Source organism: Meles meles, chromosome 4, assembly GCF_922984935.1.
Source record: "Meles meles chromosome 4, mMelMel3.1 paternal haplotype, whole genome shotgun sequence".
In the NCBI taxonomy this organism is placed as follows: domain Eukaryota; kingdom Metazoa; phylum Chordata; class Mammalia; order Carnivora; family Mustelidae; genus Meles; species Meles meles.
In genome coordinates, this window is record NC_060069.1 from 101,618,380 (window position 1) to 101,645,955 (window position 27,576).

General features: G+C 36.4%; 1 protein-coding gene across 11 annotated transcripts in view; it reads left to right on the forward strand.

Moving 5' to 3' along the window:
• Positions 1–27,576, forward strand: part of ZBTB20 (zinc finger and BTB domain containing 20) — an 813,196-nt gene that overhangs the window by 528,141 nt on the left and 257,479 nt on the right. For 8 of the 11 annotated variants that reach the window (XM_046003199.1, XM_046003196.1, XM_046003198.1 and 5 more), the window contains one exon: positions 25,144–25,243. The exons of the other annotated variants lie outside the window; for them this stretch is intronic. The gene's annotated coding sequence lies outside the window, so the exon portion shown is untranslated. The remainder of the gene's footprint in view (positions 1–25,143; positions 25,244–27,576) is intronic. 11 annotated transcript variants of the gene reach the window in all.

A 27,576-nucleotide genomic window follows, 5' to 3' on the forward strand; every position in this document is an offset into this window, starting at 1 on the left:
GACAGAGAGAGGGGGAAGCAGGCTCCCTGCTGAGCAGAGAGCCCAATGCGGGGATTGATCCCAGGACCCTGGGATCAATGACCAGAGCTGAAGGCAGAGGCTTTAACCCACTGAGCCACCCAGGCACCCCAGTATTCATCCTTTCTGATGGAGGCATAATACTCCATTGTATATATGGGCCATATCTTCTTTATCCATTTGTCTGTTGAAGGGCATCTTGGTTCTTTCCACAGTTTGGCGACTGTGGCCATTGCTGCTATGAACATTGGGGTAAAAGTGGCTCTTCTTTTCACTACATCTGTATCTTTGGGGTAAATACCCAGTAATGCAATTGCAGGGTCATAGGGAAGCTCTATTTTCAATTTCTTAAGGAATTCCACACTGTTTTCCTAAGTGGCTGCACCAACTTGCATTCCCACCAACAGTGTAAGAGGGTTCCCCTTTCTCCACATCCTCTCCAACACTTGTTGTTTACTGTCTTGTTGATTTTGGCCATTCTAACTGGTGTAACTGGTATCTCAAATTGATTTGCTTTACCCAATGCATGATGACTTTTTTGTTCATGTGGTTATTCTGCTTGAAATGCTTTCTCTTCCTTTCCATATTTTGAAATCCCATCTATTCTTCAATATTTCTGCATCTGGAATTTCCTTCATTACCAATTTCTTAAGGTCATGACTAATATGTACTTAATCTAGTTAGCTATTATTTATCTATTTACCCATCTATCAGTCTGTTTATCAACCATCTGCCATATGTCTATCTATTCATTATCCTAATGTACTCAGTACTTATTGTGTAATGAATAAGTGGATGATTGGTGAAGTGGGAATAACGGACAGCAATGGAAATATGAATGAGTAGTAAAATAAATGTGATTTTGAGTAGATCCTATAGTCTGCATATGACAAAATATTAAATGAAATATTAATGTATCTTGTTTTAATTGGTCTAGAACCAATTCAGGCTGTCTGGTGGCTTCCAAGGCTGCTGTCATGTGTAAAATAATCTGGAACAAGGTTTCCTCTTAGAATTTATAAGGAATACTTCTAGCTGATATGTCCAAGCCACCTCGTAAGGATGTAGACTCTGCTAACGTCTCTCACTTGATACTTGTTGGCATGCTAAGGTTGGATCTTGTTTCCTACCTGAGCTATAAACATAAGAAAGCTAATACATTTAGTAAGGCTTTTGTGCTCCTAATTAGTTAAATCTAGTGTTTTCAAACATCATTGCTTTTCTCAAGATCTGAGCAACAGATGGTTTATTTTTAAAATTCCATTCTTTCTGAATATTTTCCACAAATAAAGGATGTCCTGAGAGAAGAAGAATCACAGCATTAATGTAAGTCCTAGTTCTAGGACTAGTTCTAGTTCTTCATAAAAAAGTAAGCTCCAAGATGCAGCTGGTTGTTAGAAAGAAGTGAATTGTGGGAGCATGTAGCTTGTCCTCAGTCAATAACATAACACACTCATGTCTGATGAGACTAGAGAGAGAAAATAGCACTACAAGCCCAGAGTCAGGTTCAGCTATGAGTTGAAAGTGAAGTCAGTACTATTTAAAGTTTCATTTTATTTATAGGACTCATTAGTAAGTATAGGGTTTCAAAGAAAGTAGAAGACATGGTTCCTGACCCAGAAGCCTTTCAATATAATGAATATGATGAATCGAATACAAGTATTATTACTACATATTACTGAAACTTAGAACCAAACATAAAAAGTAAGTAGGTTACTAATGAATTTATCCAATTGGTAATCTCAAAGAAATTTTCTATTCTATATCATGTGTGGGATAGGGCCATCAGGTGAAGTATTATTGTTTTATGCAAATTCCACTGGACCTCATAACCTGCAAAAAGAAAAGAATGAATTCATCTCTGGAAACTAATGGAGTAGATTCAGGAATTACCAGAACAAGAAGGCTGAGGAGAGGGAGACAAGAGACTCTAGAAAGTGATGCCAACACACAGACTGCTTCCAGTATAACACTCATAAGGACAACCTGCCCCTGAACTTACTCAAGTCTTCATCACAATCTGTTGGGAGTCTTTTTCTGTGATTTTATAATGTAATTTCTCTGTGATTTGATAATAGAAGTTAAGCCTATGTATTTCCATAATCACCTTCTCCAGAACACATCCATTATGCAAAGGAGGGAAATATGTATAGCAATAATGATAATGTTTTATTTTAGGTGTACTGAGTGCTTTCACGTGTATTATCTCATTTGGTCCCCGTAATAGATCTCTGAGATAGGTGCTATCCATTTTAGAGGTGAGGAAAATGGAGTCCTAGAGAAAAAAATTTTTATATAACATTTTATTTGGAGTTCTCTCTCATACACACACACACACACACACACACACACACACAGAGAGAGAGTAATAGAAATATTAGAAAGCAAAAAGAAAGCTCTGAGCATGCTTTGTACTTCTGTCATGTAAACCTATTCTTAAAAGTGATCTTAAGGGAGGTTTCAATCAGCCCAATGTAAATGTGAGTATTATCTACCTGTTAATGAATTTGTGACATTTGACAAGTTTTTCAACATTTCTAAGTCTATGTTTTCTCATATATAAAATAACAATAATAACAAGAACAACAAGAAAAACAATAGTGGTGTTTTGAGAATTAAATAAAAATAGTGTAAGTAAACTCCCCAACCCATAAAATCAATCAATGAATGTTAGTTATAATAAATATAATGATTATCCTTATTATCTTATTTTCAAGAAAAGCAACCATAAAGGTGGGAAAATTCTTAAATTTGTTGAAAATAGGATAAGGTACTTAACAGATGAATGGTAACACCCAGGTGTTTGCATGGAAGAGAGAGTGAATACTCTACCTCGGAAAATAATCTTCAACAAAAAACGTACTGAAAGATGTTATAATCTGTAAGTCAGTTACCTAAGACATAATACCAAGTATATCTCCTCTCTGTTCTTCTTTGAGCTTCTTAGCTTTGAAGAAATTCTAAGACACAAATACCTTGCAGAGAAGCATCTCTGTATGTTCAGGGAAACAGCATTTCTGAGCCCTCCAGAAACTATTCTGGTGCAAACACTATAGTAGTTGTAGAGCATCATGGGGTGCAAACACTATAGTAGTTGTAGAGCATCATGGGGCTACTTTTGCTTCCAACTCCATGAAGATCACAAGATCTCTATCATGAGATTCCAGATACTACTATGAAGTGGTGCAGGAATCATGCATTTTGGGGAGCAATGCCAGAAAGGAAAACCTATCCAATTTTGAGACGTGTCATATATATCCTGTGCTGCTCCAACAGCATCCTAGCAATCAAAAACAATATACTGATGGAGGGTGTCCCGGAAGATGTATAGCAGAACAACTATAATGCTGTTTGGGGCCCTTCCACCTTAAAGAATGTAAAGAATCTTTCTACTTTCCCCGAAGTTGAAGGGAGAAAAGACTTCACAAACTGTACTCAACCCAGCAAAAATTCAACAGGGTCATGGTTAAGCCAGAGAATTACAAGTTTTTTTTAAAGCTTTTTTAAGAGCTTTCCATTTTTTTATAACATGAATTACTTTTACATAACCTATTTTAGAGATGATTCATTTTAAACTATCATATAAGTATTTTAGTATAGAGGAAAAATAAAGAAAAAAGATTCATCATAACTTTGTCACTCAAATATTCTTACTGGCATTATTTTTTAAGCATATGATTGGAAATTCAAACAGAACAGAAAAAAATATATATAATCAAAAGTAAATATCTCCTTGTCCCTCTAATCAAAAGTATCTTGTATATTCTTCATGAAAAAAAATGTTTATGTATATGCCAGTATATACACACATATGTCTTCATTTTATTCATGCAAGAGGATTATTATATGTGTCACATATCTTATCATATAACATATAAATCTATCTTATTCTTTTTTGGGAACTTCATAATATTCCCTATAGGGGTATACCACAGTTGTTTAACCAGTCACTGAATATTTGGTGAACACTATTACATTTATAATCAGAAAAATTTAACATGGTTTTTTAATGTGTTTGCTAGACCTTGCCCTAGAGTAAACTAAAACTTTCTGTTTATTACATGGTCACAGGAGAAAAATCACTGTATGTGTATGTATGTATGTGTGTAACATATTAGAGATGATTGCCTTGATCTATAACTTTACAGTATAAGATGTCAGAATGGCCACAGGCAAAGTGGATAATGTTTCTTTGTAATCCTGGCTGAATTGTGGCCTCACATGGAAGTTGGCATACATCTAGAAAGTTTTAATGCACTCACTGATTGCAGTGGCTGGGATTTTACTTCAATTTCCATTGAGTTAAAACTCATTTTGTCTTCAAAACAAGTCTTTGGACTTCTGCAAAATGGCAGTGTAGGAAGATCCTGAATTCACTTCCTCCCATGGACACATCAAATCCACAGCTTCATATGGATCATTTCCCCTTGAAAAAGATCTGAAAATTATATTAACTGTTCTCCACAACAGAGGATAAAATGACCACATTGAGATGGATAAGAGAGGCAGGGGCATAGTCTCACCAAAAACCCCACTGCTGGTATAGCAACCCAGAGTAGGAAGGAGGTGGAGAGGGAATCTCACCAGTCTGGCATGTCTCCTGGGAGAGTGAGGGGGTTGGTGCTGCACATCAGTTGTATCAGCTGCTGTTGCCCCTGGGATCTGTACCAGAGATATGAACCCCCAAAATTTCTGGCTTAGAAAACCAACAGGGCTGACCCTTTTAAAGGGTTCACATGCTATCTCACTTGCTCTGAGATCCAGAGGAAAAACAGCAGTTTGAAAAGCACCCAAACTATAAGTAAAGGACATTTATTTGCTAATTTAAAATCCTATGCTAAAGCAGCAGGGGTCACTTGAAATGGCCTATTGGAGACCCTGGTAGATACTATTTTTACACTTTCCACCTACCCTGTTGCAAAGGCAGGTGAGCTCAGACATGGCACCCTCTGACTGTCTTGATAAGACAGGCAGGGCAAGTGGTCTCAGCACCATTCTGCTGCCTTGCTGAATCAGGAGAGTGGTGGTTGCAGGACTACCTCACTCCCAGGCTGGAGTTGGTGACCACAGTTGTAATACGCTCTCAGCGTAAAGTTAGCACACAGACAAGACACTGTCCCACTGCATTCTTGAGACCATGGGTGCACCCAGTCAAGACATTTACCTGCTGTCTTTCTGAAGCGGGCAAGTATGCCCTGCCCTTATACTTTCCAGCTGCCTAACTAAAGCCAGTGGGTGTACCAATCCACACAGCAGATGCCCCTTGATGGCCCAGCCCTGGAGCTAAGGGTGCTGGCATTCTTGAGCTCCATGGATTCTGAAAGATAGTTCTTAACAGTCCACCATCCCCAGGGCACTGAACAGATAGTAGACTAAAACACAACCCCAGTCTTCCTGTGTGAAAGACCTATATATTTAGCATGGGCTTCAGCCTAAGGAGTAGGCTTTAGTTTCCCTGCACTTCTAGAAACTAATATGGTGCTCCTAGGGAATGTAAGCAGGGAAGCACCATCCTTATACACCCTCTTGACCTCACTTCAGATTGACAAGACTCCAGAAAGGAGCCTGTGCACTCATTTGGAGCCCCAATATTTGCAACTGTTGCCCAGCAGATACCTCTAGAACTTCTGGTCTGGTTTGAAGGCCAGCAGGTATTATGATTGCAGAGCCAAAGGACTGTACATGTTTATATACTTTAAAAGCTACTGCCTGAGGGTCTGGCTTTCAATCCTGAAACTAGGTGCTCAGTTAAATTCCTCTTCTTGGAACACTGACAGGTCTTGGCATTCTTTCAATGATGGAGACAAATCAAGAAAATCAAGTGGTTTAGATAATCACACATGTTTAAAGGACAACAAAGAACTAGGGCAAAGTTGAACAATAAAGTTTATTACCCACATAGACCACTCCTTCAAAACTGAGGGAGATAGCTGTTTTGCCTTATACATAAAACAAGCAGAGTAGTCAAGCAAAATGAAGTAACAAAGAAAATGTTTCAATGAAACAACAAGACAAAACCCCAGAAAAAGACCTTAATGATAGACAGACAGATAAGTAACCTATCTGATAAAGTATTCAAAGTAATGGTCATAAAGATGCTAACCAAGTCGGGAAAGAGTGGATGAACATACTCAGAACTCAACAAAGATATAAAAAATATAAGAAAGTACCAAACAGAAGTCACAGAGCTCAAGGATGCAATAGCTGAACTGAAAAATAGACTATAGGGATTCAACAGCAGACTGGATGAAACGGAAGACTGGATCAGCAACCTGGAAGACAAAGCATGGAATCCCCCAAACAGAGCAGGAAAGGGAAAAAAAAAAATAAGACAACTTAAGGGGCCTACAGGACAACATCAAGCAGAATAACATTTGCATTATAGGGGTCCCATAAAGAGGAAAGAAACGAGCAGAAAACTGATTTGAAGAAATAATTTCCCTAACCTAGGAAAGAAACAGACATCCAAGTCTAGGAAGCCAGGGAATTCAAAATAAGATGAACCCAAAAAGATCCACACCAACACATTATAGTTAAAATGTCAGAAGTTAATGATAAAGAGACACTCTTAAAAGCACGAAGAGAAAAACAGTAACATAAAAGAGAAACCCCATAAGGCTATTGGCTGATTTCTTAGTAGAAATTTTGCACACCAGAATAGAGTGGAATAACATATTCTCAAAGGGCTGAAAAAAAAAAAAAAACACTTCCAACCAAGAATACTTTACCCAGCATGGCTATCATTTGGATGCAAAAGAGAGATAAAGAGACAAGCAAAAGCTGAAGGAGTTTGTCACTACTAAACTGGCCTTACTAGCAAGGTTAAAGGGACTTTAAGCTACAAAGAAATGGCACTAATTAATAACAGAAAACCTATGAAAGTAAAAATTTCACTGGAAAGACAAATATATAGTAAAGTAGTAGATTAATCACTTACAAAGATATTGTGAAAGTTAGAAGACAAAATAGTAAAATTAAAACTGTAATAATTAGGGGAGATAAATAAAAAGATGTAAAATGTAACATCAAAAATATGAAATGGTGGGGGGTAAAAATATAGAGCTTTAAAATGTGTTTAAATTAAGTTATCAACTTTAGTAGACTGTTATACATATAAGTTGTTTCTGTAAGCTTCATGGTAACCATAAAGCAAAGACTTATAGTTGGTACAAAAAAGATTATGAGAAAAGAACCTAAGCATACCACTAAAGAAAGTCATCAAACCACAATGGAAGAGAGCAAGAGAAAAAGAAAGGAACAGAAGAACTATAAAACAACCAGAAAACAATGAACAAAATGGCAATAAGGACATACCTATCAATGATTACTTTAAATGTAAATGGACTAAATTCTCCAATCAGAAGACAAAGAATGGATGAATGAATTTTTTAAAATAAATAAATAAGACTCATCTATATGTGCCTACCAGAGACTCACTTCAGTGTAAAGACACATGCAGACTAACAGTGAAGGGATGGAAAAAGATATTCCATGCAAATAAAAATAAAAAGCTGATATATCTATATTCATATTAGAGAGGGTGGGCTTTAAAACAAGGACTGTAATCAAAGACAAATAGCAGCTGGTGGTACATAACAATAAACAAAGGGGTCAACCCAGCTTATAAACCCATGCAAATGAATATATGAACCTAACGTAGGAACACCAAAATATATAAATCAAATATTAACAGAACTAAAGGGAGAATTTGGCAGTCATACAATAATAGTAGGGCACTTTAACACCCCCACCTACATCAATGAATAAATTTATCCAGACAGAAAATCAACAAGAAAACACTGGCCTTAAACACATTAGACCAGATGGATTTAATAAGTATATACAGAACATTCTGTCTAAAATCAGAGGAATACACATTCTTCTCAATTGCACATGGAACATTCTTCAGGATACATCATATGTTAGGCCACAAAACAACCCTTATCAAATTAAAGAAGATTGAAATCATGTCAGAAATCTTTTTGGACCACAACAGTATCAATTACAAGAAAACTAAAAAAACTGCAAGTGTGTGGAGACTAAACAACATGTTACTGAACAACTACAACTATGGGGTCATAGAAGAAATCAAAAGATTCCTAGAGACAAATAAAAACAGAAATACTAAACAGACATACTAAAATCTATGGAATGCAGCAAAAGTGATTCTAAGGGGGAAGTTCTTAACAACACTATGCTACTTCCATAAACAAGAAAATTTTTAAATAAATAATTTTTCACACCTAAAGGAACTATAAAAAGAACTAATGAAGCCCAGAGTTAATAGAGGGAAGGAAATAATTGATTAGTGCAGAAATAAATGAAATAAAGACTAAAAAGGTGATAGAAAAGATCACCAAAACTAAGAGCTGCTTCTCTGAAAAGATAAACAAAAATGACAAACTTTTCACTAGACTCTCTCAGAAAAAGAGAGAGGGTACAAATAAATATCAAGTTATAGAGGAGACATTAGAGCTGATAGTACAGAAATACAAAGGATAATAAGACTACTATGAACAATTATAAGCCAACAATTTGTATGACCTAGGAAAAATAAATTCCTAGAAACTAAGTCTTCCCAGAGTGAATCATGAAGAAGTAGATATTCTGGAATAGACTAATTACCAGTAAAGACATTGAATTAGTAATGAAAAGCCTTCTAAAAAACATAAGTTCAAGAGCAGTTTCACTGGTGAATTCTATGAAACATTCGAAGAATTAATACTGATTTTTCTCAAATTCTCCCAAAAGAATAGGAGAAAACATTTCCAGACTCATTTTTTAAGCACCCATTACCCTGAAACCAAAAGCAGACAGGGACATCAAAAAGAAAAAGGAAAAGGAGAGAAGAGAAAAAGGAAAAGGGAAAAGGAAAAGGAAGAAAGTTACAGGTGTATAGCTCTGATTAACAATAAATGCAGAAATCCTTAATAAAATATTAGCAAATCAAATTCAGTAGTGCATTAAAGGAATCATACATACATCGTGATCAAGTGGGATTTATTCCAAGGATGCAGGCATGGTTCAATACCCACAAGTCAATCAACATGGTACAACACACTAACAAAATGAAGGATAAAAATCATATGATCATCTCAGTATGTGCAAAGATTTCATTTAACAGAATTCAACATTAATTTCTGATAAAAACCCCCTACAAAGTGATTATCCACAGAACATACCTCAACATAATAAAGACATATGATAAGCCCACAACTAATGTTATACTCAATGGTAAGAAGATAAAAACTTTTCCTCTAATAACAGGAAGAAGACAAAAATGCTTACCTTTCTTACTTTTATTGAATATACTATGGTAAGTCCTAGCCAGAGAAATTAGTCAAGAAAAAGAAATAAATGTTATTCAATTTAGAAAAGAAGACGTAAAATTGTCACTGTACAAATTTCTATGCTATGTACAGAAAACCCTAAAAACTCCACCAACAAACAAACAACCAAACAAATAAAAAACCTATGGGGCACCTGGGTGACTCAGTCAGTTAGGCATCCAACTCTTGGTTTCAGCTCAGGTCATGATCTCAAGGTCGTGAAATTGAGCTCTACATTGGGCTCAGTGCTCAGTGAGGAATCTACTTGGGATTCTTTACCCCTCCTTCTTCCTCTTCCTCTTCTCTTCTCCCTGCTTGCACTCTCTCTCTCTCTCTCTCTCTCTAAAGTAAATAAATAAATAAAATCTTTTTACAAAAGTATTAGAACTAATGAGTGAATTCAGTAAGGTTTCAGGATACAAAATCAATATTCAAAATTGTTGCATTTCTATACACTAATAATGAAATACTAGAACCCCAAATCAAGAGAACAGTACCGCTCAAAATTTCATCAAAAAGAAGAAGATACCTAGGAATAAATTTTTAAATTTTTTTTAAACCTAGGAATAAATTTAACTAAGGAGATGAAAGACCTATACATTGAAAACTGTAGAACACTGATGAAAGAAATTGAAGGAGATACAAATAAATGGAAAGACATTCTGTGCTTATGAACTGAGAAAATTAATATTGTTAAAATGTGCATATTACCCAAAGCAATCAACAGATTCAATGCAATCCCTATTAAAATTTCCATGACTTTTTTTTACAGAATTAGAACAAATAATTTTAAAATTCACATGGAACCATGAAAGAAACTGAATAAACTGAATAACCAAAGAGATCTTGAGAAAGAAGAACAAAGCTATATGATATTGGCATAAAAACAGACACATAAATCAGTGAAACAGAATAGAGAGCCCAGAAATAAACCCACATGTATATGGTCAGTTAATCTACAATAAAGGACACAAGAATATACAACAGGGAAAAGACAATTTGTTTAGTATATGGTGTTAGGAAAACTGGACAGCTAATTACAAACAAATTAAAATGAACCATTATCTTACACTATATGCAAAAGTTAAAATAGATTAAAGACTTGAATCTAAGACCTGAAACCATAAAATTTCTAGAAGAAAACATAGGCAGTAAGTTCTTTAACATTGGTCCTAGTGATGGTTTTTTGGATCTGACTCCAAAGGCAAAGGAAACAAATGAGACTATATCAAACTAAAAAGCTTCTGCAGGGTGAAAGAAACCATCAACAATAAAAAGCAATTTACTGAATGGGAGATGTTTGCAACCATATGTCCGATAAGGGATTGGTATCCAAAATATATGAAGAACTCATACATCTCAATGACAATGAAATAAAAAATACAATTTAAAAGTGGGCAGAGGACCTAAATATTTTCCAAAGAAGATATACAGATGGACCACAGGTGCATGAAAAGATACTCAGTATTATTAATCATCAGGGAGATGCAAATCAAAACCACAAGATATCACCTTACATCTGTTAGAATGGCGATTATAAAAAAAGATAAGAAACAAGTGTTGGCTAGTATATGGAGAAAAAGGAACCTTCGTGCAATGTTGGTGGGAATGTAAATTGGTGCAGCCACTATGGAAAACAATATGAAGGTTCCTCAAAAAATTAAAAATAGAGTTACCATATGATCCAGCAATTTCACTACTATCTATCTGAAGTATCTACCTAAAGAAAACAAAAACACTAACACAAAAAGATGTAAGCACCATTATGTTTATTGCAGCATTATTTGCAATAACCGAATATGGAAGTAACCTGTATCCATCCATAGATAAATGAAAAAGAAGATGTGGGATATATATACATGATGGAATACTATTCAGCCAAAAAAAACACCTATCATTTGCAACAATATGGACGGACCTTGAGGGTATTATGCCAAGTGATATAAGTCAGTCAGAGAAAGATAGATATCAAATGATTTCTCTTGTATGTGGAATCTAAAAAGCTAAACAAACTAAACAAAACTCAGCCTCATAGATACAGAGCACAAGTTGGTGGTTGCCAGAAAGTATGGATGAAGGAGATCAAGAAGTACAAACTTCTAGTTATAAATTAAATGGCATGGGGATATAAAGCATAGAAAATATAGTCAATAACATTGTATTAAATTTTATAGTGGCAGATGGTAACTAGACTTATTGTGGTGAATATTTCCAGTGAATACAGATGTCATATCACCTTGTTGTACACCTAAAACTAATATAATAATGTATGTCAGTTGTATCTCAAAAAATAACCAAGTCTCTAAAAACAGAAAATAATTTTATTCCCATGGCAGGAAGTCTAACTCCTTTCATTTTATCTCCTAACATAAACAAAGAAAACTACTAAGAAGTCATTAAAAAGTTGATGCAAAAACAAAACCCCTTTTGAATATATGAGCTACATCACTTTATTCTCCAAGTACTTGCTAAGGTCCCAGGTATCCAAGACAGAGCCAGGTGCAGGAAAAAAAATCATACCAAGACTTATTGTAATGCTAGTAAAAAGGCAATTGAAGCTTTTTGAAGCCATATTGCTGCGGGTTGAAAAAAAATTAACCTGTGTGCTTTTGAATAGAAGGAAGAATTTTGTTTGTGGGCAGTGGCATGACTGTTCTATGTAAAATGTGGAGATTGCACAACTCTAATATAGAAAAGAAAATGTGCAAGTAAGCCATATTCTAACCTTGAATATTTGGTTGCTTTTAATGACACAGTGCATCAAGGTCAAGAGAAGGTGCCCTCAGCAGATGGAAGACTTTCCAAACTGAAAAAGCTTCACTTATATTTAAAATATATTGCATTTCACATGATTTCTGAGGAACACTTGGTTCTTCTAGTTATAACCATGCTTCCTTTCTGTAATCATGTGTCAAGTAACTGACTCACCTCATATGCATCCCTGGGAGGTGTTTTCTGTGGAAAGGCTGGGAGAAAGAGGTGGAGGAAGGTATTTCTTAGTATCTCGTTACAAACCCACTAGGTGTCACTGCTTTCAGTGGGACTCAGTAAAGGAAACTGTCAGAGGACACGTCTGTGTCTTGGCAAAAAATAGACTTTCATGGCACCTTGACTTTTAACCTCTAAAATACTAAGAGAACTGCTTAGGACACTTTCTCGTGTTTATTTGTGTCTGTGGTTCCATTATTTTGATTTTTTTCCAAGATTGAGTTCTGCAGTATTTATATTTGAATCTTATTTTGTTCAGAAATAGTTCGTTGAAGCTATTCTAAAACAAGTATCCACCTTAAATTTTTAAATACACAATGGAATCATTAAAGGCATTTGAGTACTTTGGTAACTCAGAACGGATTCATAAGGTTTCATCTCACAAAGTTTGCAAGGCACTTTAGAGAGGAGATGCCACAGGCTTTCATGCCGGTGGTATGGAAGCGATTTTCTTCTTTCTTCTTATTATCCTGCCTCTCATTCTGTCTTCTTTTGCTCTTCTTGCTCTTCCTTTCTCTCTCCCAGTTTCATGAAAATTCATTTATCTGTGACATTTAAAGACTCTGTCTGAGAGGTGTCTGGAGCTATGGCTGGCTGTGTACATCAATAGTTTCTTGGAACCTGGCACTCTGTCAATATTTGGGGGCCTCGGTAACCGCACTTATATGCACTGCCTGCCAGCCATCACTCTCTTGGTGTCTCAGTAACGAGTCTGAATGAATGGATATTAGCATGTCGACTTCTTTTACAACTGGCAACACTTTGTTGACAGTATATGGACATCTTGCATTTGCCTGCTGTACCTTTCTGTTTGGGTGCTTCTTTTATATGATGTCATTTTCATCTCCATGTACAAAAATAGGAATCTCTAAAACAGACTATTATGAAACTGAAATAAATGGCATCATTGTACGATCTCGGTTTGGTAGCTTTTATAGGATATAGCTATATGCATAGGCAACGTAGTCTTGATTATATCCTAGGTATTTCTTTCTTGGGTCATATTTGGACCAAAATTGTTCTTGCTATTTTATGGTAGAAATATATATGTTGAGACTTCATAGGTGAAGTCTCCATAGTTCATGTATGCACCTCATGTGGTAGAGATTTAGTTACATAAAGAAAAAATATTATTAGATTGGAGAGAGAAGATTATCCTCTGAAACAAAAACAGTTTACATTTTCAAACATTTCTCAGTTATCCTTTCTACTCATCAGTAGAATGGCCCATGTATAAATTAAATCATTAAAGTGTTATGATGTCAACTTTCCTATGTACTGCCCTAGATAATAGCATTATGGCCTTTTGAAGTTTGTAAGAGAGACCAATAGCAGAGCAACATTTTAGTTTGCTGAAATATTGTGTGCTCTCAACCCATTTGTAATCATTACCGTATCCTAAGTGGGAATATATCAGGAATCTGGACTTTAAAGAAAGAAACATGGAAGGTGAGGGTTTACCAGCAACCAGTCTTACCTTAAAGATCTGCATCCAACCCTAGGATAAGTACAGAAGGATTTGCAAGCTTTGGGTCATGCTCAGATTAAACAATCCAGATTTCCTATATCCCAGGGACAATTCTGAAACTATTAATGGTTCTGGATGGAATTATTAACTGCTGCTTCTTTGGACTCATTGCTAATAATTCCTAAGATGAATGAGTTCACCCAAGCTTTTTTTCATTCATTGATCTTTCCCATTCTGGATTTTCAGTTCAGGTCCCTAACATATGAGTACTTGCTTTCATATAGGATCCTCTATATACCAAGGCAAATTTTCTTGTTAGTACTGAAAAGAAAAAGTACCTAATGAACAGTATCAATGCAGTTCGAGTACAAATGAACACAAACTCAGGACTTCTAGGGCCTTTAGTTATATTTCAGAAAAGGAGATACACATATTTATTTGCTTCATAATTATGAATCATATGTAAGGCTAAAAAAGTTTGTTTCATCAGCTACAAATGCTGCCTCCAGATTTTATGTCATAATATGTAAATCATTGTTTAAGTCCAATCAGTCATCATCTGTGATAGGATGAAGTCCTTTTGGGGGTGTCATATTAAACTAGATAGCACGGATGGACAAAGAAATGTCACAAGGATTCCAAGCACCTAAAGTCATCTGACAGTATAAGCACAGGTCTTGAATTCAAAAAGGAAAAAATAGGCACAAGAATTGAGAGAACAGGAAAAAGGAAAGCATAGGTATACATGGGTTTGTAATATGGCCTGCATCAAGGAACTCAGTGTTTTTCTTCATAATTCATTTACAAAAACATATATAGTAGCATGTATGGATCCTAATAAAGAAATAAACATGCTCTCCTCCCTTTGTCTATACTTAGATTGTTTTTGTGGTCCCATAGAAAAGGGGAAATATCCAATATCCAATATATGGCAATAATCATAAGATTTTTAAACTGCCAAAACCTCAAGATTTAGTAGAGCACATTTTCAGCACCTTCCATGAACAAATTAGAAACATATCTATTACTATAAGTAAGACTTATCTGCTAGGCTAAGAACTTAACCTCCTCTTTGCTGTGGGTTCAGAATTTTATGAATATATATTATAACTGTTGTTTATTATATACAGTTTGTTTACTGTTAGACACTAATCCTTGCTGGGGCAGAGGAAGAAACCAGAATAAGATGAGAACATAGAATCATCCTGCAGAATTTATAGCTAAGGACAGAAGGAATTTTGTTTTCTTTTGGATCACTTTAGACACACTTTGGAACTGTAGTTGAAATTTGATGGGCTGCAATTTAACCATCTCTTTCTGTTAATACTAAAACATTCTCTTAACTAAAGCAGGAAAGATAGGGGTTCTTCTTTCTTAGAAATCCTAGCAACTTCTTCAGCTCTTTCTTCGCTAATGTATATTTTGTCTACTGATCACAGAATGAAGTGACAGAACTGAGGACAGTAGGATGGAGGTACTGAGGAAATACCTCTGATCCCACCTCAGCAGGGAAAGCACATAAATTGACTCTTCAGCATTAGCCACCCCTGGCAGAAAAGAAGTAGCTGCCTGACTGGATGGCTAATAAGCAACAGAACACTTGAAGGGGTTGTTTACGGGTCTATCTTAACATAAGGAGAAATATACTATTATCATGAGGATGAGGTATGTTGGAGATGAGGTATGTTGAGCTATCACTCAAAGAGATATTCACAATCCCAACCCCAAATGGCACAAGAGGTAAATGGCCTATCTAGCTCTGGTTTTGTTATGACCCCACCTCAGGGACATTTTTACTCAGAAATCTGTCTCCCTCTATTTTTTAGCCAGTAAATTATTATTCTTATTCGTAGTTTATGAATGACTGAATGATTTATATAATGATTACTATCTTGACCTTCCTAAAAGTCTACTTTCCAACTTTCAACTTAAAAAGACCCCAAGTAAGAAGTGTTATTATTACTAAACCAGTGCTTTTTAGGACTCAACTCCAGATCTAGCATAAAGAAAAGCAAATACTGAATTTTGGATGTGCACGCAACAGAATGGGGGCCATTGCCTTTGTTCTTTTTGAAAAAAAAAAAAATGAGCTTATGCTTCCATGTGCTTCTCTATAATCAAAGCCCTCTTTTCCCCAATAATTACCAAGTATGTATTTTTCGGTTTCTACTCACGTAATAGTGACTTAAAAGCTTCCTGCTTAACTAGCAGTCATGGATCCAGTGACCATTTATGTGTCCAGAAGTAATGAATGTTTGATTTTGTACGATACTCTCATAGAATTGTATGCTGGGAATAGACTAGATTAGGGCTTAGACTAATAGATTAAGTTAATAATAACAGGTATAAAAATAGATTATCCCGTTAGAAAATATACACCATAGACTTTTTTTAAAAGATTTTATTTATTTTTTTGACAGAGAGAGACAGCAAGAGAGGAAAAAGAAGCAGGGGGAGTAGAAGAGGGAGAAGCAGGCCTCCCACTGAGTAGGAAGCCCAACGTAGGACTTGATCCCAGGACCCTGGGATTATGACCTGAGCCAAAGGCAGATGACTAATGACTGAGCCACCCAGGCGCCCTTATACCATAGACTTTTATAGAATAAAATTATATAAAAACAATAGGCTCATCAAAAATTGAGAATAAGGGGCACCTGGGTGGCTCAGTGGGTTAAAGCCTCTGCCTTCGGCTCAGGTCATGATCCCAGGGTCCTGGGATTGAGCCCAGCATTGGGCTCTCTGCTCAGCAGGGAGCCTGCTTCCTCCTCTCTCTCTGCCTGCCTCTCTGCCTACTTGTGATCTCTCTGTCAAATAAATTAATTAATTAAATCTTTTTTAAAAATTGAGAATAGGTTGGGTAAAAGAATAGGTAGGACAAAATATTTTAGAGGAGGATTCTCTAGAAATTTAATAAATAAGCTGCTTGTTAAAAACATTGTCGTATTTTTATTTAATGTAATTTAAAAACAAGATCAATATAGAAAATAAGACTCTTGGCCAGAAGTGATACTCTGTAGCCAATCACCCAGGAAGGTTGCTGTTAGGCTCTAGTTCAGCTTATGGGTGATGATACTTTCACATCTACCTTCATTGTCTCTTCTCTGCCCAAATGAAACTCACTATTTGGGACACTGTACCTGAAAACAACAATTTTAATATTTCTGTCTGCATGTTACTAACATGAAATCTAACTTCCATGCAAGGAAATATTCCAGGCAAACCCTGGTAAACTGATTTGCCAGTCATCGGACAATGCTAGGACAGTAGGTAATAACCAACACAATGCCGTTTTAATATGTTTTCTTTCTTGGCCCAATGAGAGTTCTGGTGAACTAAGGCAAAAGTAGAGTTATGCTCTCACTCCACTTAACTAGCATAGCTTTGAATTTTGTCTCAAATGACAATCAATTGACCAAATTTCTAATCTATTTATTTGGTGCTAAGCACTTTAGAATCCTAAGGAAATGTTTATTAGGGGACCGGTCAAGATGTAGAAATGGCATGCCATTGCCTGGATTCTGGTCTTTGATTATCTTGATTATCTAGACACATGTTTTCCAAAAGAACAAACTCAGTGTGGTCTATATTATCATTAGCAGCATTTTGATATGTCAAAAAAAACCTTTTAATTTAAAATTATATTTTAAGAAGGAGTAAGCAGGGGAAAATGTTGCAAAATCACATTAACAACAGGACACCAGAGATTCTGAATGGCTATAAATCACTATTTTAGATGTTGAGGACAGGGAATACATGCTTCAAAATATGGTGCTTTTATGCACAGTGGCCAAATAGCAATAATTTGAGACTTCAGAGAGAGGGCAATCATTTGAAATAAACACTCAGTAAAATAGTAAATAAATATAATGTCATTAAATCATGATTAATGTTAGCATTCTTCACAGGAGAGGAAGCAAACCTCCCAAATGGCAGTTCATTCCACTTCTCCATCACCACATATAAATATATATAGAGAGAGAGAATTTCATAATAACTGTACTAACTTGCCTGTGTTCATAGCTGCTGAACTAATACCACACACCTGAACATACATACCCATGTTGCTTACTTTTCGTGGAACATTTTTCTCTCTCCACAAACTAAAGAGTCTACAAGGGAAGGCATATTGCTGTGTTTCTTCTGAACCTTCTTGTAAGTCTTGTATTTTCCATTACCCATGATGGTTTGGTAAATGTCAGTGATGGACTGAAAATAAAGAATGACCAGCTCTGTGGGCAAAATAGCATCTCGAAGTAGAACATAGAAAGTTAATCAAGAGTGTGAAAGGCAAAACAGAAATTTAAAAATAGTGGTAATAGTGAAATGTGTAAGAAGCATGCAGAATAGAGACATTTCTACTATTTCCTCTGAGCATAGGTCAGACACTTAATCATGCTTGTTCTGAATTCACTAAAATTTGAATGAGCATCTTAGAGAGAAAGAGTTATAAAACCCCTCCCAATAAAATTTAAATTTAACATTTTGAGAAAAAGTTCTTTAAGGAAAAGTCAAAGACACTGAGACTTTTTAACTCATCTTAGAAAAAGGAAAGTTGAGATACTGAGCTAATGCCAGCTTTTAAGCAAGTTAAGGGAAATAGGAAATGAGACTTTCTCTTTTTTCTTCACTGATGACCATAGTAATAAAATATGCTTATCTTGTGATAAAAAAATCTATAGGTTTGTTAATGAGGTGGGTTCTTGATAATGAGGCCTCTGAATACTGAAAGGGAAGTTGTGGGACTGTCTCCTGTGAAGGTCTTTTGTTTAAACCAGATAGATTCACATCTTCCTGGAATGGTCAACATGTGTCAGGGAGAAGAGAAGGAATGATTTCTCTAGGTGGTTCACATTTTTCAGGAGTTTCTTCTCTCCCTCTCTATCTTTTAGAGAGAGAGGTCTAATGCAGGCTTCACACTGGGTATGATTTGATCTCACAACACTGAGATCATGACCTGAGCCAAAATCAAGAGTCATAAGCTTAACCTACTGAGCCACTCAGGTGCCCCAGCTTCTCTCTCTTTTTAAAGGCACTGTTACTCGTGGGCAAAAACTGCTGGAAGCTACAGATTTCTAAATATGCTTGGCATATGCGAAAGCAATAGCCGTGCCACCAAGGTTTTAGTGGACGATTCTCAGGAATCACAGGGTGTTAGCCTTTGTTACATAGGGTCACATGATGTAGCCATCACACTACTTTCTGATCATTTCCTATAACACCTGCTTTACTACAAACTTGGAACTGTGGGTACAGCTGCTGAAAAAAACTTACTCCATTCCCTTCCTGCTGTACTAAGTGAAATGTTTTTGATTCATCCCCCCAAACATGAAGCCAGTAAGTGTTGGTGGTGTTTGCTATGAAAAAATGTAGAGGCCCTTGCAATTAGGGAAAAGACATCCTCAGTTAGAAAAAAAGAAAAGAAAATCTGCCATACTCTTTCTACTTGCCTAGCACTCATCTAGGAACTGGAGGTACACAGGTAAATAAGTTTCCATCAGGAAAGAATGCTCACAGACTAGTGAGAGAAACAAACATGTAAACAGGTAACTGATACAAAGAGGTATATATTGGAGTAAAGGCATGTGCAAGGTACTGTATAGATTTGCCTGGGACAATTCTGGCTTGTGACTATGGTCTTGATATAATTATTAACAGGGGCCTTTCACAAAATATGTCCTGGTTGGACAATAAATTATATGGTTACCCTATAAATAGCTATAACCGTCAAATCTGCCAGAGGTTGTCTAGCAAGATTTTCCACAGATTAGGACAGAAAGTCAGAGATTAAGAATTCTTTGCCACACATGTTGTCTACATCCAAATGGAAATGAAAAACTTAGTAGACTGACTGGCTTTCATTTCTTCCGGCATTTTCAGACGGATAGAGCAGGAATTTAACTCTTGTGGGGTGAGGAGAAAAGGACAAAGCAGGGCAATCTAAAACCCACTTACTGGTATATGATATGCACAAGAGGCGCCTTAAAGTAAGCCATTAAATTATCGATCCCATGAAGCTCTCAGGATTGAAAGGTGGTGTGAGAAAAGACTAGAAGCCATGGAGGGAGTTTTAGAAAGACAACTTAAGGTTCAACATAAGGAACCTTATTTTGTACAAAAGGGTTCTAAAGCAGTGTTGGGTTACCTGTGAGGCTGAGAGCCCTATGCCCCTGTTGGTGTGCCACAAAGGCTGAAGGGCCACCATGAGCAAGCTCAGGCACTAGGTGAAAACTCGGGCCACTGGTTATTTAATTGCTGAGCCTATTATTTTACATTATGCAAGGGGTCTTTTTGAGTAGTTTTTAAGGAAGAATCCTATGCTGGGGAAAATGCCTAGAAGCTAAAACAACAACAACAACAAAAAGGTAGAAATATCATTAAAAAAACAAACAGAACAAACAAAACACAGTTTGTGTAATCTAAATGCTCTTATGACCCACTCTGAACACATACTAAAAAGAGACCAGGGAATGTCAGTACAGATCTCACTGAGCTTATTCTTTGCCACTCTTACAAGCAAAGCAGCTTTTAGACACATAATATTCAGAAGACACACCTCCTTCAGAGTTCCCTACCTCTTGGACACATAGTCACTTGAAGACGGAGTTGCCAAGAAGTCTCTCACTTACCAGTTTGATTTGCATAGTTCCGAGTTGCGTAGGAATGGGACCTGTGGCAAAGCTATCATTAAAAAGAAACAAAACAGAAGACTGAACAAAGGATACATTCTGTGCAAAGTTTGAAGTTTATACTGTCTCAGCGATCCTTGTCATGGTAAGAAAGATGTCCACCCCTTCTCCACCTAAAAAGAATAGCAGAAAGTGACAAAAGGAGGCTCCCTCGAGGTAACATGGGAGCAAAGAGTAGGGAAACAAAAGACTGTACACCTGAAGACAGAGAAAGGGGTTGGCATGGACGCCGGAGATGCGGCCAGACACCCTGCATTCACAGCAAAGATACGTGACTAGGTTGGAATCACTTTCACCTCTTCCCCAGGGTATGCAAGTAGGAATAGGTCAGGCTGGGGCAAAAGGAATGACATCTTCAGGAGGCTCAGCTTTCCCAGGGGCCTAAGAAAGGTGGCAATACAGCTAGAGCCAGAATATTCTCACTGGTCCTTTTATATGAAATCTTGAATATCTGCATTTACAGATTAAAATGTTTTCCAGTATACCAGAGAGAGAAAAGTCTTCTGAAGGCAGTGGAAATGATTTTAGTTCTCCAGTGGTTAAGAGCGTAAGGGCTTAAGAGTGAGGAAAGCTAGTTTCAAGTCTCGGCTACTTAACAGATTTATGGTAACGTATTTAAATTTCTCTAATTTTTAATTTCCACATATTAAAAAAGTGATAATGCATATACCATTGAGCTCATGTGAAGGCTATATTAAACATGTAAATTGTGTAACACAGGTAGTGTCTGGCAAATAATTATTGACAATAAAATTTTTATTTAGTGAGGACTTTTATTTATTTCCATAACGTTGTCTGGTCACCTATACCAAGCTTGCCTCATTTTATGTCATTACTTTCCGTCTGGTCCTTGACATTCCACACTATTTCAGCTTTGACCTACCTCCCCAGATACTGTGGTATTCTCTCTGCTTCAAAACTTCATGCTTCTGTGTTCTTTGAAAAGTCTACCTGTAATTATTCATAAAGTCAGTACTAACAGTGTGCAAATATTTTAAATCATAAAAAATACATGGCTTTTAGGAAATACTATTCTTGTTCTTGAACTCTGAAGGTACTCTTCATCTCTGATAATACTGACCCTGAGCCCAATTCACATTGAGTGAACAAGATATTATTATTTTATCCCTCTTCCTAGGAGGTTAAAATGACTCACCAGAAGTCACTCCGTGATCTCAGATGACGAATCAAATGAATCAGTCTTGAAACCTTGATCTAAAATCTGCCAGGGTCTCCATTTACTGAGAAAAAAATCAGCCTAGAGAAGATGATCCCCAGTAAATTTTATATTATATTACTTCTTTTTTAACCACATGCTTAAAATGTTTTCTGGATTTGGATTGGCCCTGTGATTACCCACAGAATACAAGGAGAAAGCTGTGTAAGTTCCCTCCTCAACAGTTAAAGCAGGCCTTGTCACCAAAACTATCATATGTTAGATCACATGTCAGTGTCTGTGACATAGTCAGGCCTTGGCTTCTCAGGATCCACTCATTACAAGTGAATTTATGTGCCTTGAAGCATATGGCCTTGATATATGATCCCGGAGCAAAAGAGCAAGGTATTTCAAGCTGGCCGCAATTTTATTGACTCTCACAAGCTTGCTTTGTAGTCATTCCAATAAACTAGACGAGAAATTTCTGATGCTCCAAGCTATCCAGTCTGCAGGACTCCATTTCATGATTCAGAGTCCAACTAAACAACTCAAGAGTGCTTTTGTGTGACACTGTGACCACAGGAATAAATAATTGCTTAGTAATTCTCTTTGAGGCAGAAAATTCTAAACATGGAGGAACCATTTCCCCTTAATGGGAGCCAGAAATCCTGTAAGTGCTTGAAATGGCATTCACAAGTCTGAATGGTAAACAGATAAAAACAGGAGCGCACCAGTTGCACAAATGACTTGCTTGTCACAAACTTGTCATTGCAGTAATCTAACATTTCTTTCACAGAGCCCGATGGAAAGGATGGAACAAACAGGCCCTGCTGACGTTTTGGCTCTGCTAAGCCTTCCTCGGAGCTAAAGCATCTGCAGCATCTTCCTGTTCTAGACCCTTTATCTGCTGAAGTTAGCTGATACTGTACATGTCAAAGAAATGTTTGACTATTGCATTAACAAGTTGATGACAAGCAAGTTATTCCTGCAACTGAAATACTGCTGCTTTTAGCGGGCTGCCATCTTGACCTTCACCTTCTCCTACAGAAGAACCCTGACAGAACAGAGCACTAGGGAGATACCAGTATTGCTTCCCTAGGCTGTAGAGATAAACAGGGACCACCTGTTTGGAACGTGGGCACCTCGGAATAGGGGACGCACCAGGCAATTCCATTTGGGCTATGGATAAGATTTCCCAGTAAAACATAAACATTGCAAACACATTCCACTGTCCCAAGGATTCTCTTGCTGGAATAAAGGGAGCTGCACAGAAATTCATTTTCAGCTGCACTTCCTTCATTCTCCACACACGTGGGGGGACCCCTATATACTTTATAAAATGTTAATAGCTGGGAAAGTTAATGAAAAATGTATACCAGCTTCAAACCTCATTTTTGTCAGTTCTTGGAGTTCCTCCCATCAGCAGCCTCTTACCTAACCTCCTCCTCATTCAGGATAGCATCTGGATCCCTCTACACCTTGTCAGAGCCATGCTCTTGTCCCTGAAAAGTCAGGTAGGTCCATTAGCTTCCTCACAGAAACCTTCAACAGCCCTCTCTAAGACACTACCAATTCATCTCCAACCTCAGCTGCCAGCAGGGAGTGCTCATACGCTGTGCAACTTCCGATTCTTGCCTTGCTGTTTGAGTAGCCCTCCTCCCTTGGGGACCCACCCTTGGTGTTCCTGGAGTGTGCAGTGTGAGGGGTCCCAGGCTTATCTGCATGCAGAGCTAAGCTGGAGCCTGTAAGGGGAGCCTGGCCTGTTGGGCCAGATTATTCTGCCTCCACTGGTGCCATGGGCATATCAGCACTGGGAACAATGGAGCCTTCACCCTAAGACTCTGGCCTTTCATAAAGCTGAGCGTCTCTTACTCATCAAGGCGTCAGGTGCCCTGTATTTTTTTTTAGACCGTCGGTTAAAGGTTCATTGATATTGTCTTGTATGGCTTAAATATCGACGAGAAAACCATGCATTCTCAGACTTATTTTCTGCTGTTGCCTCAGGTGCTTTCATTTTTAAAAGTCTTGTGTAAAAATCGTTATCATAGTTTAGCCGTGAGAACCCATATTTCTTGCCACAGTAGTGACGGGACTTACCTTGCTTTTCGATCTGGCAAACTGACCACAGTACTGTCTCCCAGATGAAATGCTCTACTCTCGTCCCAAATATCTCACCCTGCAATCTATACCTCTGCTTTGTTACCTCAGAAGACAGGTGGGAAGGGTGTGAGAGAGGGTCCTGTGTTTTCCACAGTTAAGGATATTACGCCTGGAAAAGGAGGTGAAGGTAGTTTGAGGCAGGGCACTTTTATTTTCTGTAAAAGAACACATGTAAATGAACTATTTGAAATTTAAATGGAGTTCTAGTGACTTTTTCTTTCTTTTTAAAGTTCTTGATAGGATTTCTGTAATGATTTTGTGTTTTATATTTTTAATAGAACTTATATGGCAAAGAAATAATATGCTATTTTTAATTCAGGAAAAAATAAAAGTCTTTTTTTTATGGGAACTCTCTTTTTAAACATGCTTTAGGGAATAGATAATGGCACCAAAAATAAAAAAAAAGTTCTCTCTTTCTAGTCTGAGGGATAGCTGATTAGAGTATGTGTATGTGTTTTTAGTATATATTTACTTACTTACATGATTGTTTGTCTATTTTAATAAAGGAAGGAAGAGGGGAAAAAATTCTAATGCTAGAGTAATTTCATTAGATTCATAGGGTTTTAGGGCTAGAAAGGAGCTCGATGATAGTCGATGACTTTGTATCACACTCACGCTTGAGATATGTGGATACAGAGACCCAAAGATGTTTAATAACAGGAACAAAGATAAGTTTGTGGCAGAGCCGGGCCTCAAAATTTCTTTCAAACCAACAGTCTCATTTGAATAACTTACATTGATGTACTTAAGTCTAATAGGGCATTTGTTTTTGGAATAATGGGGGTTGCTTCCTGGCTAAGCCAGTTTTGGGATATATACGTTTGAATAGTTTGAAGACATTTATTCCTAAACTGTATTTTATCTGAGTCTCATAAGGAACCATTAAAATTTCAATTAAGATTTTTCTCTTATAAAATTTCAAAGAAATACTTTCCCCATTCCCATTTTGGCACCTGAAAACATATATTTTTAAATGGGTCTGTTCCTTTAATAAGTATTCATTTAAGTAGGTCATAGTCTAACATTCTTGGAGATAAAAATCTTTTATCAGATTAAAAGAAATCTGGTTTTTATTCCCACCTTTAGCCATTTCTAGTTGGTCCTTGTCAGTTTCAACAAAACACTGATTAAGTTAAAACATCAATGTTTTTGTTCGTCTTGGCTCTTAGTTTAGCACAAGGGGAAAATAAAAAATGCATTTACCTTTTTGCAGCCATGATAATTATATACTCTATTTTTCATTTATGCAAAACTTTATTTTTGAGGGTTTTCTTTTTGTTTCATTTCTCCGTTTTTGCATTTTCCAAACATCTGTACCGTGGCTGGTGGCGAGAGTAGCAGAGGCTGGCACTTTTCCTCCACACTTTGAGAGAAAGAGAATTGGCTGGAATAAAACCTTGCCTTCCATATGGTCGACTTGAAACACAGCATTGAAAAGGTATCGTCTCTTTTTTCTTTTCTGAAACAGAGGTGAAACGCACGAGCAAATAGCAATGTTGATGCCAAACCACCTGTTGATTCATATCAGAAAAGTCCTTGGCAAGGCACCCCCTGCTTCATCTTTTGAAAACCTGACTAGATGATCTCTGTGCATTGGTAGCATCATATCAACAACATATGCTGCTGGTCACTCACTTCAGAAAGCCTAGATTCTACATGTAGTCAGGAGCTGAATTGAAAGTTTTGCTTTTGCTTTGAGTAAGTGTGTTTGGCTGTGAAGTGTTTGCTGATTCCTGGAGTCCTGGGATCTATTGTCAGGGACAATGAAAAGAAGGTGACGCTAGAGCTTTCTTTCACCTTGATTAATTCTAGTTAGGAAAAGCAGTAGCTTGTCTTGCCGATTATTTTAAAGTAAAATACTTCAGGCACATAAAAACATAAAGAATAATGTGAACGCACAAGAATCCACACCCAAATTAAACAAATATTTGGCACACTTATTTCTAAACCTGTTTTTTATCTTTTGTTATTCTAAGTTACAGAAAATTATATACACAAATTAAGTATATAGCTCGATGAGCTTTTATGTAAGTATATATCCATGTGACAACACCCAATCCAAGATACACAACATTCACCATACCTAGGAAGAGTCCCTTGTGCCTTCTTGAGTGTGATATTCTCCAAACCTTTAACAAAAGGTTAAAAATAAAAAAGCAAAACTATTCTGACCTCTGTCATTATGAACTAGTTTTACATAAGCCATAAGCCATTGTATGGCTTTTATAAAGTGTATTCTACTGTAGAAATTTGTTTGTTGAGTCTCTCATTGTTAGATGTTATTTTTTTTATTTCCCAATCACAACTAATACTGCACTTAACATTTTTATACATGATTTAGCATGTAAGAGGAATTGCCTAACTATAAGAAATGTGCATTTTCAACTTCACTAAGAATGTAAAATTTCTCTCCAAAGTGGTGGTAGCAATTTATATTCTCATTAGCCATCTGTGAGAACTTCTCCACATACTTCATAACATTTGGGATGGCTAGACTTTTAAATTTTTTGTCAATTTGATAGGTATTAAATAATAGCTCATTTTTTTAAAAATTTTTTGAATTATAAACCATTGGGAATTCTTTTGTGTGTCTCCTGTTTGTATCTTTACCCATCATTCTATTAGGTTATTTGTTTTTCTGTTGTTATTTGGAGCAGTTTAGGTTTTGGTTTTGATTTTGGTTGTAGTATTCTAGATTCTCGTCCTTTGGGCAATAGGGCTTACAAATATATTTTCCTAATCTATGTCTGTAGTAGCTTATTTTGGGAAAGTTTCTAATTTTAAAGCAGTTAAGTTATTGTATTTTAACTTTTATAGTTCATGCTGGGGCATCTGACTGACTCAGTCAGTAGAGAATGCAAGTCTTGATCTCAGGGTAGTGAGTTCAAGCCCCATGCTGTGTATGGAACCTACATTTAAAAAAATATATAAAAATATATATATATTATATATATGTAATGTATATAGTGCATTTATATCATTTAGAAATCCTTTCATATGACATATGGAATCAATCAATGAATCCTTCCATATGACAACCTTCTTTTATTTTCTTCATTCCTTTATTTTCTTCTAACATTTTAGAAGTTTGTCCTTTCACATTTAAATCTCTAAACTTCTTGGCATTTGTTTTTGTGTGTGATATCTTACATGTACCCTATTTTATTCTTTTTCCATGGATAACCCTGTTATCTCAGCACCATTTAATAAGTTAGCCATTCTTACCCACTAGTTTATAATGCCATCTCTTGCCTACATTAATTTTTTTTTAGAATCTTTATTTCAACCAATAAACTGTTTCTCTATTCTAACTGTGCTAACACCACAGTGCCTTAATTATCGTAACTTTATAGTATTCTTGCTATCTGGTAAGACAAATCTCTCTACATTGTTCTTTAAAATTCTCTTGGCTCCCTTGCCTTTTGCTATTCAGGATAAATTTAGGATTAGTTGGTCAAGTTTTACAAAAGCCTTGCTGAATTTTATTTGCAATTATATCAACTTCAGAGAATAACCAGGGGGAGAATTGACATTTTTATAAAATTATGTCTCTCTACCCATTAACAGACTATATTCCTCTACTAAAGCAGATCTTCCTTCATATTCTTTAGTAATGTTTTATAAGTTTTACCATAAAGGTCTTGCTAGAACCTATTTTGTTAGATTTCTTCTCATATTACTTAGATTTTTGTTCTTTTATGTATAGAGTCGGTTTTCTGTTTCATTGTTTATTGGTCATTATTGGTGTATATTTTGCAACTTTGCTGAACT